Source organism: Pleurodeles waltl, chromosome 3_1 (assembly GCF_031143425.1).
Source record: "Pleurodeles waltl isolate 20211129_DDA chromosome 3_1, aPleWal1.hap1.20221129, whole genome shotgun sequence".
Classification (NCBI taxonomy): domain Eukaryota; kingdom Metazoa; phylum Chordata; class Amphibia; order Caudata; family Salamandridae; genus Pleurodeles; species Pleurodeles waltl.
In genome coordinates this window covers 403119707-403135580 of record NC_090440.1, presented here as the reverse complement: position 1 = coordinate 403135580, position 15874 = coordinate 403119707, and positions in this window count along the sequence as shown.

The window sequence follows — 15874 nt, the reverse complement described above, 5'->3', positions numbered from 1 at the left end:
CAAAAACATAAACAATGGAATGTTGTCCAGAGCAATGGCCTGTAGTTACAATTGTATTGTATTGTAGTATGCCATTTATATAGCGCTTCCTACCCTTTGTGGGTTAGTAAACCTCTTATTCACACAGGTGGAACTCTACATATGTGGGTGTATCATTGGAAGCGTGTTGTATTTGCTTTGAGCCTATGTGGCAATTCTTTTCATGTCGTATATGGTGACCATAGAGGTAAGTGGTGTAAGAGATGCACATTTGTATGGGCGAGCGCAAAGCGCTCCGTCCCATGCTGTAATCTCTCTTTGGGCTTCTAACCACGCCCATGCCACGTCAGTCACTTTCATTGGCTCGTGGGCTTGCCTTTTAAAATCCGCTTGCTTTCATTTGTGAAAGGCATGCATATGTCATGTCTTTTCCAGTGTTTAGCCCACCTACACAGTACCGGTAAACTACTGAAACCATTCGAGGCTCGATGTTTTCAGCATGGTTTCCGGGCTACTTTATCTTTTTATTTTCCACGCAGCACGATCGCGCTGGGGTTTACATAGCGCAATTGTGCTGTGTTTTTTTCTTGTAATTTGTGTGGCAAGAAAAGTCCGGTTAACTCCTTTAATTACTTATGCTGGCTGTCGTAAGAGGTTGTTCACTCTGAAATCGTATTTATCTGTGCGAGGTAATGGGTGTAGAGAAAGTGTGATACAGAATAAAAGATCTTCCTAGAAAGACTGTGCTACAAGTCTCCTTTATATGATTGCCATTATGAAACGTAAAGTTAAATAGATTTGGCAAGATGTACTGTAATGTAATCACCCGTTTGTCATTTTAGGATGTTAGTGCTCAGGAAATGTAACTACTATGACCTGCAGAGTGGACTATTTTAGAGGTCTCAGGTTACCAATACTAGGTGGTGCAACTCTTCAGTCTTTGCAGGCCGGTCTAGTTATTAGTGTGTGGTTAGTTAAGTGGAATGGTATAGCCAGTATCTGTGCTCTCAGTTGCCTGCAAGCTCCACAGATTCTGTGATATATTACATGCTTGTACCATGAATGAGTTAGAGATTAGGAAGTGAATTGGAGGTATGATATCATTTGGTGATACAGATTCTATCATATTGGGACTTGAAGGACTATCGCAAAAGCTGGAGTTACTACCTTCCAACTTGTGGTCAAATGTAGGGGGTAAGGCAGGGCAAACATTTTTTACAATGTCGGTGATGTGTGTGGTGGTGCTGTGGTTGGAGTTGTCTGTCTCAGGCAAGATGCAGGCCTTCCATGGTTGAGTGGCAGCAGGTGCTTATAACACTGACGTGCAAGGCATATCTCATAGTTATAATAGTCCATCTGTATTTCAAGGTAATTCTTAGACTATGTTGGGCAGAGGTCCCACTTGCGGTAGGGTGTCTGTTTTCTTGATTGGTTGTAGTGGTTGGGATTGTTCCATAGCTCTGAGGCATGCGGTACTGATGGGAGGGTTTTATTGTTCTGGGTTCTATCCCATGGTCAGTAGTTAATTCAATTATCTCAGGACCCACCATGTTTTCACATCTCTTCTAAATGTTAAAATCTCCAAGACACTTTGGCGGTCATTCTGACCCTGGCGGTTGACTACCGCCAGGGCCGGGGACCGCGGATGCACCGCCAACAGGCTGGCGGTGCATCCATGGGCATTCTGACCGCGGCGGTACAGCCGCGGTCAGAAACGGGAAACCGGCGGTGTCCCGCCGGTTTCCTGCTGCCCTAGGGAATCCTCCATGGCGGCGCTGCAGGCAGCGCCGCCATGGGGATTCCGACCCCCTTACCGCCAGCCTGGTTCTGGCGGTTTTGACCGCCAGAACCTGGCTGGCGGTAACGGGTGTCGTGGGGCCCCTGGGGGCCCCACCAAGATTTTCAGTGTCTGCCAAGCAGTTGCACCCGTCGCACCCCTTCCACTCCGCCGGCTCCATTCGGAGCCGGCATCCTCATGGAAGGGGGTTTCCCGCTGGGCTGGCGGGCGGCCTTCTGGCGGTCGCCCGCCAGCCCAGCGGGAAATTCAGAATGACCGCCGCGGTCTTTTGACCGCGGGACGGTCTTCTGGCAGTTCCCGTTTGGCTGGCGGCGCCCGCCGCCAGCCAAACTCGGAATCACCCCTTTGATTCTTACTGGCAATCAGTTTCAGAGCTTGAAGGCTTCTCCTAAGAAAGCAGAAAGCTGGTATAATCATCCATGGTGCTAGCATTGCACGGTGTGTCCTATTTTGTGTGTACTGCTGAATTTAATTTGTAAGTATAGTGGTTCTTTTTTTGGGAGATGTCTCTGTGGATGATGTAATGTGCCTTGAACATTGATCGTCTATGTGCAGGCAACCAGTGAAGTGGACTGGTGTCATGTGTTTTTCTGGGGTGAAGGAAATGAAGAGGAGGAGTCTTGCCTCAGCATTTTGGATTCATTACATTTTGTCTATGATGAAAAAGGACATGCCAAGATATATGTTATTGGTATAGTAATGTTTGACAATCGCAAGTTTGAGAATAGCTTCTAGCTTGTGTTGGTATTAAGGTACGAGAAGTTGCATCTCAGTGTTTCGCTGTGTACAAGGTGCTCCTTGTGACTTCATTGGCAGGGATAGGTCTGAGAAAATATTTAATCCTAGGTACTTACTTCTAATGTAACTGGAAGGGCATCAAGTTCCATGGGCCACATATCTGTGCTCTAGTGTTTGTGTCATTGTTTGCTGGACATGATCGCTGTCTTTGTGTTGTTGATCTGTAAGTGGTTAATCATCATACTTCCATATAAGGCGAAAGGCAAATTCCAAGTCTACTGGCAATGCTTTTTTTCCTTCAGTTGTAAAAAGAAAGGTTGAGCGATCGGATCAGTTTGGATAAAGAGGTTAGGTAGATGTTGAACAGCAGAAGAGGTGTTAGCTTTGTCCATCTTTAATGTATAATGCAATCCAATTTAGAGTGTTTGTTACATATTCCGAGATGATGAAGTCTGTGTAGAGGGTCTAGTGTGGACAGTGTCAAATTGTGGTAACCTCGATGAAAACAATATCAGCAGATCAACCTTTGGTACACGAGCCACAACAGCACATTGTGCCAGTCCTCTGCTCCAACAAACTGTCAAGAAAGTTAACACATCTACCTGATTGCTAACATTCTTATTCCCCACATTCTAACCTGGTCAAAACAATGCATTCTAGTAATGCATTTCAGCACCACACTCACACCTGCATTTCACATTATTTTTCCCCTTCCAATGATAATCTAAAATCTAAAACAAACGAAACAACAAAACAATTAAAACAATCAACAATAAAGATAATACCTAAATAACACGAAAAGACGTACAAATATATGAAACACTGCAGACCTTCCTAATAAAAATAGCAAAAACAAAAGTACATCTACTAATGTCGTGAAACTCTCGATAAAATAATGAGACTGCTGAGTTTTGGGGGGCAGCACTGCCGAGTGTGGAGAACTGAGTCCAATCCCAAGCCCTGTGGAAGCTGTCAGCCTAACCCTTTTGGCTAGCTAGCAGCATCTCACAGATACCGCAGGTAAAAGTGATTTGTGGCAGCCCATTGCATGACACTGTCACAACTTTTGGGGAAGCCGTGGTGGAAACACATCATGCCCATTCTCTCAGTTACACAAGTCTCATACATGTAGTGACAAGCAGAAGCATATCTTGGTTCAACAGGGTTTATTGAAGCATAGACATTCTATGTAAAAAGTCATGAAATGCAATTATGAGGATGATGAAACCAGACACTATTACAACGGTGACCAAGAAAGTGAAACATAGAAACAGTCCGGCCATACTTGTCACTATAGTATTACCGATATTCCTACACACACTACTAAGATCCTTACAGGAAAGCAAGTAGCAATGATAGCCGTAATCCACCCATCTAGTCCCAGGAGTATAACGGAAGCCCATACCTGTGTTGTAGGTAAATGAGAGGTTGGTTAGTCAGTTGAAAATCCTCCTCCATGACAGAAGAGGAAGAGCAAAGTCTCTGTTGAAACTGCAAAGGTGACGGGCAGCATAAGTTGGCAATCTGACTGGAAAGTCCCCTCTAAGGATACTAAGGCAGTCTGATGTTTTATATAAACATTGTGTTATTCTAGGAACTGCCCTGACAAAACAACACATCCCTATCTGTGTAAGGAAGACACTCTACTCTGTGAGCAGGCAATACATGGGAACCTATCATATGTAGCCTTGATGCGAGAACAGAATGAAATGTGATGCAAAGCAATGAATAACAAAATTCTGCCGATCAGGACAATAGATAAGAATAATAGAACATTACCCCTAAAATAATGCCTCACTGAAACAATAAAAGAAATAAAAAGCCAAGTGATTCGGTTAAGGGTCACAGGCCTCATACCTCATACCTGTGCTAAAATAGGCAAAAGTAAATGTGAGTATGTGCCTAACACCTAACCTCACAACACCCTCCCCATTGTCAGTTCAAGAGTGCCATGTGGTCTAAAAATCCTAAAATTACTGTTGCTGTAAACTAATTAAAAGAATGCTTAAAATATACAAGAATGTAGATAAAAATGTCCATCCTGACAAGACAATCTCACTAACAGCGAGACAAATTATGTAAAGGGGCAATTTAGAACTTTACACTTGATGCAAAAAAGCCATCAAAAAAATGGAAAGCCGAATATCAGATCATTGACAGTCATGATCCTGTAAAAAAATTCCAATATCTTCAAATATAAATGAATTTAGAGAGGACTCCACTTCGGCAGATGACAGATTAGCCAGTTCGGTCAGAAAGAAGGTGAGGGAGCAGTCATGTTCCTAGGCTTCAGCCAGTGGTCTGGTAAAAGAGGCAGCATCCCGTGAAATGCCAGGTGCAATAGCATCTTGTGCCACTTGATCTAGAAATGGCAACTCATGGGAAGCTTCTTGTAGCAATTGCAATCTCAATGTGCATGTCTGGTGATGAGCCCTCATCAAGAACAACAACAGACCTGCATCCAAAGAAGGTGCACGCTTCATAGGAAGACATACTTCCTGTGTATGTTTGAATTGGCACCATTGGCAAGTCGGACTCTAGTTCTTCCAGGAGTGGTGCTCCTAAATACTGCATCATGCGTTCATGACGCAGTTGGGCTGGTGAAAGCGCCATCAGTCCTTTTTGTTGTGGTGGGGCAGGCATTGCAAAGAAAAAATAGCAACAGCAATATACCACCAATCAAAGCTAAAGTCACAGGAGATCCCCCCAAAACACTACAAAATATGGAATGCATGGCTGAAGGTATAATTCCAAATATAGTTTGAAAGGTGCTGACAAACCCAGAACCAAAAGTCTTAAAGGCGTGTACAATCCCCGCGGTGCCAGAAGCATTAAATATGCGACCAATCAATTCACCAAAATGTTTAGGAACATTTGTATTTAATAGGGACTGTATCTCCTCAGATGACTTCGCCACTTGAAGATCATAGGCAACGCCATAGTTTGGGAGACCAAAATGACATATGCAATTCTAGCTGGCATTCCACAACAGTTCTCCCCATTCAGGAAGATGTAGCTGCCAATTGATGGCACCTGGAAAGCCAGGTGAATCAAAGGGACAGGAACCCCCTTCAGATAACAGGCTAAGTTTGCAGCTGAAGCATTGCACACTCCGTGGAAAGACAGCTGTTTGCAAATCATTGAATGGCTTACCGAAGTCTCGCTTTTGCTGCCGCTAAGAAAGACCTCATTCATTCCATTGAAACATTTGTACTTGAAAGGCAGCTCTCACACTCATGGTAACTGTTTCATAGTTTCTCAAATCTGCCTAGGTGAATGTGCTTTAAACACAAGGTGAATTGTAGTGTTAAATGGGCAAATTGATAACCCAGCGTATTAACCAAACTGCAGATGGTATTTCTGCCACAGTAAAAGGCAACTTTCTAACTTCTTGATGTTTATCATAATATAAGTAGCTACTTTCCTAGCCATCATTTACAGTTGCCGCATTAAATTAAATGCTGAAAACAGGTAATGAGCTGTAATGCTACCAGGGTACACAACTACTTTTCAGAACCTGTAACATTCAACCTAACTGCATGATGGACCTGAGTTGACTTTGTCCATGTTGTAAAAAAGACATATTGGTTTGCATGATGTCTATTGCAGAATAAACAATGTTATGTAAGGTGTAAATGTGGCTAGACAATGTGTTGATTATCTACAACAGCTATAGCCTTTCTGATGTTTTCCTGGTCTATTTGTCTTAACTGGGCAGCAGCTTCCATTTGTGATGATTTCTAAATTTCATTATAAATTGCATACAGCAAGCTTTTTGTGTATCGCTTATGGGTTACTAACAAAAAATCCTATAAATTGATTTTTTCAGGTAGGAGACTGAGGTGTTCTTTGACAGCTGCTAGTGTGGATTTGACAGCTGCTAGTGTGGATGTTTTAAAAAAATGTTAACATAATTTCCCCATGCTGTAAGTGGTAACAATACTTGAGTGTTCATGAGACATATGACGAGGGTCAGGTCTACTTGGTCTAAAACCCCCTGTGGAATTTACAAAACATGAGTGACAACCATTTGTGTCCACTGGCCACAATAACAACCCGATCGGACCTGAACGTGTTGAGTTAAATGTTCCATTCTGGACCCACTCATTGAGCTGTTCTTCAATGACATCTAAATCATTTGCCATTTCTCGAATTTTGCTGGTGACGGGATACAGGGCACATTAATTTCTTTAACTTTTGCTAAGCCTAAACAACTTGTTTGTTGCACTGCTTCATTTAAATATATTTATATTTGTAATGGAATGAGGTATGCTTTAAACAAAGCCTTCCACCCCTGTATTTGCCAATTTCTTCTTCCCCATACACTCTTTAAGCCTACTGACTTCAACCAATATTCGTAGCCTTCAATAGTCAACTGGGAAATAAATGAATCTGAATAAATCAGTTTGGTGTTGGTTAACATTATACTTTGTAACTTCATAGGAAGCAATTTAAAATAATACGACTCAGCTTTTTTAACATCATGCCCAGTAAAATATGCAAACTTTTCCAAATAAGTGTTTGGGCTCCTCATCGGTGGAGTTGGACAGTGTTACCATTGTGTATAATTAAAAACAGTTTTTGGAGCGCTGGCTCTATGTATAAAGTGATGTCTGTAATGATTGTAACAGAACATTTCACCATAGTTGGTAGTTTTTTGGTAAACATCTTCACTTTCAAATACAGTATAATATTCAAGCTCAGAAAGCATAGAATCAACTGTTTCCACATCCCAATCATCAGAAAGAACCCCTGGTTTTAAAACATCATTAATTCAAACTTTAAACAAAGATGGAATTTGAGTCACTTCTGTGGGCCCGTATATATTAAAAGGTACTTTATCCCAAACTATCCCATCAGGGATCGGAATAGCTGAGACGTTCACCAGGGACAAGTCTCTTCAGACCTTATGATAAGATAGGTAAGGTTTTAATACTTCTTTCACCATTTCAACTGCAGAATGTTCAGGAAGATAGTGACCATGTATCAGTAAAGAGAAAACAATGACGAAAGCAATCCATAGAAGGAAGGCAAACTAAAAAGTTAGCAATATGCACATATAATTCCATGGGTGAATCAAACAGTTATTTTTAAGCCAAATGACTAGCTTACATGATCTTGATACAGGTGTAGAAGAAGATGCTGAAGAGTTTGAAAAAGAGTTGTTGATGTTGCAAAATATCCAGAAGCAGTTCGTACAAATACTGGAGCCAGTGATGGTGAAAGAGATCTGATGGATCCATTTCTGTAGAATTGGACAGAAATGACTCAGAACTCTGGACATTTCTTGTTGATGGTGTTGAGACAGGTACTAATAGGAGATCATTTTCCACCCTCCCCAGGCTCGGGGAAGTCTTATCAGTGTTGCTTAAATCTTGGAGAGGCACATCCTGATTGGCAGGGAGAGGGTTCCGGGAACTGCTCAGGGTTCCTTGTGCTCTACTCTGTAGGACTTGCCACATGGTGTAACTTGACATTGTCAATGGATATAAAGCATTTTCTCTGGAACTGGACAGTGGTAGTATGACAGTTCTGGTACTATGTATTACCAGGACTGGAGCTGGTGCTCTATATGATGGGCCAGATTTTTTGTTTACAGCAATCTTTTCACACACTAGGGGCCAGATGTATCAATCGTTTTTGCATTCGCAAATGGTGTGAATGCCCATTTGCGAATGCAAAAATGCTTTTCAGTATGTATGAAAGGCATTCGCTATGCAATTTTAAGGAATCGCTAAAATAGCGATTCCTTAAAATTGTGAGCCCGTTTAGAGAATCGCAAATTGCGATCCTCTAAATAAGGAATAGCAAATAAGATGATTTCTTAAGCACATGTATCAAGCTTTTCCTTAATTCGAATTGGGCATTAAGGAATCGCAATTACCACCAAGTAAAACTTGGTGGTAACCATGTGCAAAATTTAAAAATGCATTAAAAATGCATTTTTAAAATTGACATGTAACGCAGACATGCCCCTTTGGCATATGTGCACCTTACATGTCCTAAATTACTTTTTTGGGGTGCTTGGGCCCCCAGCACCCCGGGGTTTGCATTTCCCATATTGCGTATTCCAGTTAGGAATTTGCAATTTGGGAAATGCAACAAATTCGCAAATATGGACCTACAGGCCCATAGGTGTGAATAGGGTCTGTATCGCAATTTGAGATTCGGTAATAGCATTTGCGATTTTTAAGAAATCGCTATTACGGAATCGCAAATATGATACATACCATTTTGCGACTCAGAAATAGTGATTTCTTAAAAATCGCTATTACCGAATTGCAAAAAGGGTTAGATGATACATCTGGCCCCTGATCCCCAACCTTTGGAATCTAGACTGTTGCTGTTTTTGGTGTGTCCCTCATTCTCAAAGTGGCAGCACACGCAGATGAATGTTCATCACGGAACTGTTTTAATTTCTGCAAGACAGTAACACTATCATTTATGTCAAAAGGTGTGTCTGCTTTCACAGCCTCAGGGTCATCAAGATCTGGGACATACATAGGTACCCCAAACAGGACCTCATGTGGGTATGCCTTCAGAGGGACCTTCTGGGCAGATTATTAAGTGCTGTCTGGACTCCATACAGGTGATTGAGCCAACTACAACCCATACATAGTACTCTTGCTGGTAAGGACTGCTTTAAGTCCCAGTTTTTTCACTCCACTACTGATGATAGGGTGACAAGAAATGGAGTTGGAGCCCCACCATAGCCGTGGTGTCCCTGAATGCCCTTGAGGCAAAGGCAGGGCCCTGGTCCGAATGGAACACAGCAACTGCATATGAACTGATGAAGACTTGCAAGTCTGTAATAACAGTTTGAGCGTCAGCTGAGCATTATGGCCATACCCATAGGAACCTAGAGCAAGAATCACCAGTGACCAAAATATGCTTTGCATGCACCATCAGAAAGTTAGGGGACTGCAATGGTCCAGGTACTCCCACTGTAAGGAAGTGTTAGAAATTAGGAGGGGGGTCTGAAGTGGACATTTGGCGGTAGACCCCCTTATTTGTTGGCAGATGTCACAGCAAAGGACGTACTGTCTGGTCTGTTTGTACAGACCCGGCAACCAATAGCTTTTTTGTAATAGTGAAATAGTTGCTGCCACACCTGCATTGACAGATGCAACCCCCTTATGTGCTGCTTTAATTAATTCTTGTCTTTGGTCATTGTTGGAGATAAAACAATCACCCACCCCTGGTATACTGACAAAAACAATATTTTGCGCACCTAGATGGTAGGAATATGTGGCGGGATATGCCTTTGGTAATGGCTAGCTGTCAGCAAAAGCTTTCACAGCAGACAGAGTTTCATCATCCAATCTCGTCTTGGAATGAGTAACCACTGCAACAGAAGCCGCAGCAACTGACGACTTTTCTGCTTCATCAGCCAAAGTATTTCCAACAATGTGTATTCCTACACGCTGGTGGCCCATGGTGTGTACAACATAACTATTTGCTAAATCTATTTTAGATCTGCTACTTTCCCCCACAGGAGCCTGTGTTTAATGGTGTTACCTTTTGAGTCTCTGAGTCCATTCTGTTGCCAGTAATGTAGGTATTCATCAACGGACTGGACACAATAGAACAAATCACACACTATAATTGTTTTTAAGTCAGGATCCGTATGTTTCAGTGCCATCAGGAGAGCCTTAAGCTCAGCCAAGTGTGCCCTGCAGTCACCTAGGGTCTGTGTAAATGTGTTCTGAGGGTTGAACTGGCCATCATTCATTACACCACTCACTGCTCCACAAGCAGCATAGTATTGTTGTTTTGTGCCTACTGCCGGTTGTGCTGAACCATCAGTGTAAATGATCATCTGATATTGGCCAAGTGATAAAATGTTAGTAGGCATTGAGTATTCTTGTTCATAATGGAGGAAATCTTTTGTCTGTAATTTAGGGTCAAAAACGTAGCCAACATCAGTGGCCGTCAAAGAGGCGGCACGTCGTATCCAGAGTGGATGTAATGCTTTTGCGTTTGGAACGCTGGCTTTGGTAACAGCTTCAAGAGCTGGTAGCGGGTTCACAAATACAGTGCATTTCCACGGGCCAAAGGTCTCTCTTTAGTAACAGCCATCTGAACAGCAGTTAAATCTTTTCAGTGGAAACAAACCATTGTTCACCCATGGAGTATAGGTGTGATTTGTATGCTATTGGGACACTATCACCTTCATTGAATGTTACATAAGTGAACTCAATGGAACCAGCAATTATTCTGTTGACCAAGTTTGTTTTATTGTCCAATGTTTGTAAGTGTTTTGCCTCCAGCATGTCTTGTTGCAAAGCTCTGAGTATGCATGTGTCTTCCACTGGACAGAGCTTACTTGTGAAATCTGGACGTATTACATGGCACTGTGGTTTTATGTAATCTGGAATGTATGTTCTGCCAAAACGTAAAAAGCCCAATAATGATTGCAGCTTTTTTATTGTGTTTGTTGGTTGTAATTCTGCACACTTTTCTAAGAAATGTGGTGCTAGGCTCGTTCCTTCATCTGATTACTCATATCCCAAAAGCAGGACACTGAGGAAGACAATTTTTGTTTTCTTGAAATTGAATTTGTAGCCAAATTCTGGGAAACCCAGTACTATGTGGCTCACCCTTCTTAGTTGTTTAACCAGGTCATCGTCCGTCAAGTAAATATTATCAACATAGGACAATGCCTTAGGGTAAATGTCGTGCAATATAGCAGTTACATGTAATGAAAACAGTCGAAGGCTGTTCTTTTACCCTTGTGGGAGTCATGATAATTTCCTTTGTAAGTTTAATGTGCTGAAGGCTGTCAAATCCCTGCTTTCAGGTGATATATTTTGGCAGAAGAACCCATTGAAAATATGCAGGGTTGTTTTCTACTTTTTGCAAACTAAATTGCGGGTAAGTGCTGTAAGCGTTTTGTATTGCAAATGTGAATGTGCATATGTAGCTGTTCAAATGTCTGTAATCTAGGACTATTGTGTATGAATGGTCCAGCTTTGCTAAAGGGAATAAAGGGTTATTCATAAGTGATACAAAAGGTTCTACTACACTGTGGTACTCAAGTTGCGTGAGCGTCTCTGTCACAGGTGCTTTAGCTTCATATTTAATTGGATATTGTGGTTGTGGTAATGGGGTAGATCTTAACGGTATTATGTGCTAGCAGGAATTCCTATCCTAACCTACATAGTTGCAGTACAGAGCAGGAGCTTGTGCCAAAGCCCAATCTGCTGTGTAGGTTTCTCCTAATTCCCTAGGAGCGAGAGGTGAGAAAGAAGGCATAATAACCTCTTCCCCGAACGGAAGATTGAGGCCTAATCCTGGTGACCAATCCTTTTCTGCCAATAGGATATCATAGCATGGTGTCAATTTTTCCCAGAATATTACTTTAATGTTGTGCTCAATGTCTCCTTTGAGTTGCAATTTCAATTTGTAAACTCCGTCAGGGCGAGATACACGTCTGTAGTTTTGACTTCTCAATAGTAGTTAGTTGCTGTAGCATCTACAAGCCCTTGACGATTTCGGCGAACTATTGTGAGCTCTGCCATGCTGTCTAGCAGAGTCAGTGCCCATTTCCTGTTCTTCATTAAAGCTCTCAACATGCATCATTCCATCATTCCTACTTCTTCTGGTTTCAGAAAAAAAAAAAATACTCTCAGAGATAGAAGCAGCCTCAGATTTAAAGATGTTATTTGTCACAAATAAAAATGAAACCAGAAAAGGTTTGGATGAATTGGATTGCATCACCAGAGCTGATTTTAAACATTGTCTTTCTATATGTGAAAGTCAGACCAGAACGTTTTTTGTTGAACTGTAGTTGAACTGTATATCCCTTTCTCCCAGAGCTGATTTATGGCCCAAGTTGTGGGCTCCTTGTCTTTCCTAAATGGGCAGAGCTTTTTGCAGAGGCCTGTGTAAACAGAAAAACAGAGGCCTGTGTAAACAGAAAAACACTTAGTTAAATATAATGAAATGTTATACAGCCTTGAATTCACCGGAAACAAACACACAATTGCATTTCCTCTCCTCCCTCTTCACCCAGCACATGCAATGGGAAGGCTGTTTTTCAGTGAAATAGAATGCAGCTCTCTCTCATAACTCTGTTTGGCTGTTGCCAACCAATCAGTGTGAAAGTGTGTTTCACAAAACTGAAAATGTGTTGGCATGACTGAGGGGTGAGGAATGAGGAATAGAGATGATGGATGAGGAGTAGGGATGATGGGTGAGGTATTAGAAGTAGGAACGATGGAAGGTGGGTGAGAAGTATGGATGAGAAGCAGAGATGAGAACTAGGAATAATGGAAGAGAAGTGGGGATGAAGGAAAAGAAGTATGAATGAGAAGCAGGGATGAGGGTTGAGAAGTAGGGGTGATGGAAGAGAAGTAAGGATGATGGACGAGAAGTACAGATAATGGGTGATGGACGTGAGGTAGGGATGATGGATAAGAAGTAGGGATGATGTATGAAGGATAAGAAGTATGGATGATGGATGAGAATTAGGGATGATGTATGATGGATGAGAAGTAGGGATTGATTGATGAGAAGAAAGGATGATGGATGATGGATGAGAAGTAGGGATGATGGATGAGAAGTAGGGATGATGTATGTTGGATGAGAAGTAGGGATGATGTATGATGGATGAGAAGTAGGGATTGATTGATGAGAAGTAAGGATGATGGATGATGGATGAGAAGTAGGGATGATGGATGAGAAGTAGGGATGATGTATGTTGGATGAGAAGTAGGGATTGATTGGTGAGAAGTAAGGATGATGGATGATGGATGAGAAGTAGGGATGATGGATGAGAAGTAGGGCTTATGTATGATGGATGAGAAGTAGGGATGATGAACGAGAAGTAGGGATGATATATGATGGATGAGAAGTAGGATGATAGATGAGAAGTAGGGATGATAGAAGAGAAGCAGGGATGATGGATTAGAAGTAGGGATGATGTATGATGGATGAGAAGTAGGGATGATGGATGAGAAGCAGGGATGATGGATGAGAAGCAGGGCTGAGAAGTAGGGATGAGGCGTGAGGAATGAGGATATCCTAAAATGAATGCTGTACCAAATGTGGAGATTCTCCTCTTTGTTTAACATTATCTTTATTTTGTCTTTCTTCATCGCAGAGTTTCTTAGAACCCTCAGCAGCTTGGTTGGTAGAATCCTTATTGGATTTACCTTATAGTTGGGCTTTATTAGGTCTGGCCCCCGACTATCCTGACCTATAGCACTATTGGTCTCGGCAGCTCACGTTCTTGATCCTGTACCAGAACATCCCAGAGCCGCTGGTGTACTGCCAGAGCAACTGCCTCTCCTTTAAGGTTGCTTTATATTATTGAGGACACTGTGGCAAAATTACCTATTAATTGCATCCTCAAATCCAGAGCTGAGACAGCCCCGTACTCATCTTGAATTTGTTTCAACACTTTTAGTAAATTCACAAGTGTTGGCATACCGTGTGCGGTAGTATAGAGAGCAGCAAATATTGTTTCCCATGTTGTGCAGTTGTCTACTGAAGGAACCAACCCAAACAGCAAGTGTTGATCTTACGGTCACATATGGGGAAACACTGCTTCCACAGAGCTCATTTTCTGTGTTATCCAAAACTAAGGGGGTTGGCCACCGACCACGGGAGCACCGCCAACAGGCTGGCGGTGCTCCCACGAGCATTCTGACCGCGGCGGTTCAGCCGCGGTCAGAAGCGGCAAGTCGGCGGGCTCCCGCCGACTTACCGCTGCTCGGGGGAATCCTTCATGGCGGCGGAGCGCGCTCCGCCGCCATGAGGATTCTGACCCCCCCTACCGCCATCCTGTTCATGGCGGGAAAGCCGCCATGAACAGGATGGCGGTAGGGGGGGGTCGCGGGGCCCCTGGGGGCCCCTGCCGTGCCCATGCCAATAGCATGGGCACGGCAGGGGCCCCCGTAAGAGGGCCCGCAAAGTATTTCAGTGTCTGCCTTGCAGACACTGAAATACGCGACGGGTGCCACTGCACCCGTCGCACCTTCCCACTCCGCCGGCTCGATTACGAGCCGGCATCCTCGTGGGAAGGGAGTTTTTCCCTGGGCTGGCGGGCGGTCTTTTGGAGACCGCCCGCCAGCCCAGGGAAAAACTCATAATACCCTCCGCGGTCTTCTGACCGCGGAGCGGTATAATGGGGGCGGAATTCTGGCGGGCGGCCTCCGCCGCCCGCCAGAATCAGAATCACCCCCTAAATGTCTTCATGTTTGGAGGGTACTTTACCCATTATTAAGTGCACTGTTGCATGGTAGATCCCTGCTGTTGCCACATGTGGTTGCGCTGGAGCAGCTCTTGCTGGGGCGGTGTTTAACATCTGCATTACGAACTGAATTAAGCGTCTATATATTTCTTCTAAATTAGTGTTTAGGTGGTGTATTTCTGCTACTGCCAATGTATCTATCTGTGGGTGTGGTGTATACGTGTACAACTCTGGCCACGTTGGTCCGTCATTACTTAATGGACCTAGTCTAACATTTTGTTGGGTGTGTGTTAGGGTGCCATCAAGCCAATTCGGGTGTTCTTGATAAGAAAGAGGTATTTCTAAATATGCATATGGTCTGTATTGTGCTGTGCGTTTGCTGAATTGTAATGATAAAATGTATGTGTGTTCCTATCTGCTGCTGGAAAGGTGGCCTATGAGTAAACAAATTCAGTTCTACGAGCTGCATGTGCCTCATCCATGAAAGTTACTTCTCCTCTTTCCTTTGTGAGGCCATGTTGCAATAAGTGTGTTGTGAGGGGGGTCTCATATTAGCTGAAATTGCAACCCTATTATGGTTTGCCATTATAACAAATGTAATATTGTAATATCTTGTTCCGAGACAGAAACACCAAGTGGGGAGAATCCTTTTAAAAGGTTCAAGCTTGAACAACCTGCAGCCAAAAGTAGGTAGTGCCTACTTAGAGGAGGAGGATGGTCCTAATACCACAGACGTCTCTGTATGCAGTAATTAGAGTGTCTATATTCGTAGTGAGCCAGAGATACTTGGGAGACCTATAAATTCAGTGCCAAATCAATGTTGGTGGCACCATGTCGTGAAACTCTCACCAAAAAAAAGAGGCTGATGAGTTTCGGATGGCAGCACCACGTAGTATAGGGAACTGAATCCGATCCCAACCCATGCGTCAGCTGTTGGCCTAACCCTTCAGCTAGCTAGCAGCACCTCACAGATACCATAGGTAAAAGTGATTTGTGGCAGCCTGTTTTGCTTTCCTTCTCTTATGACCAAGCTTACAAAACTTCTCTGGAATGCACTTCTTAGTTTAAAGAAGACATTTATTATTATTACTTCACCACGAGGTTCCTGAAAGACGAGATTAGTAGGTTGGAAGCACACGTTTAAAAGTAGTCTCAGCAATGAA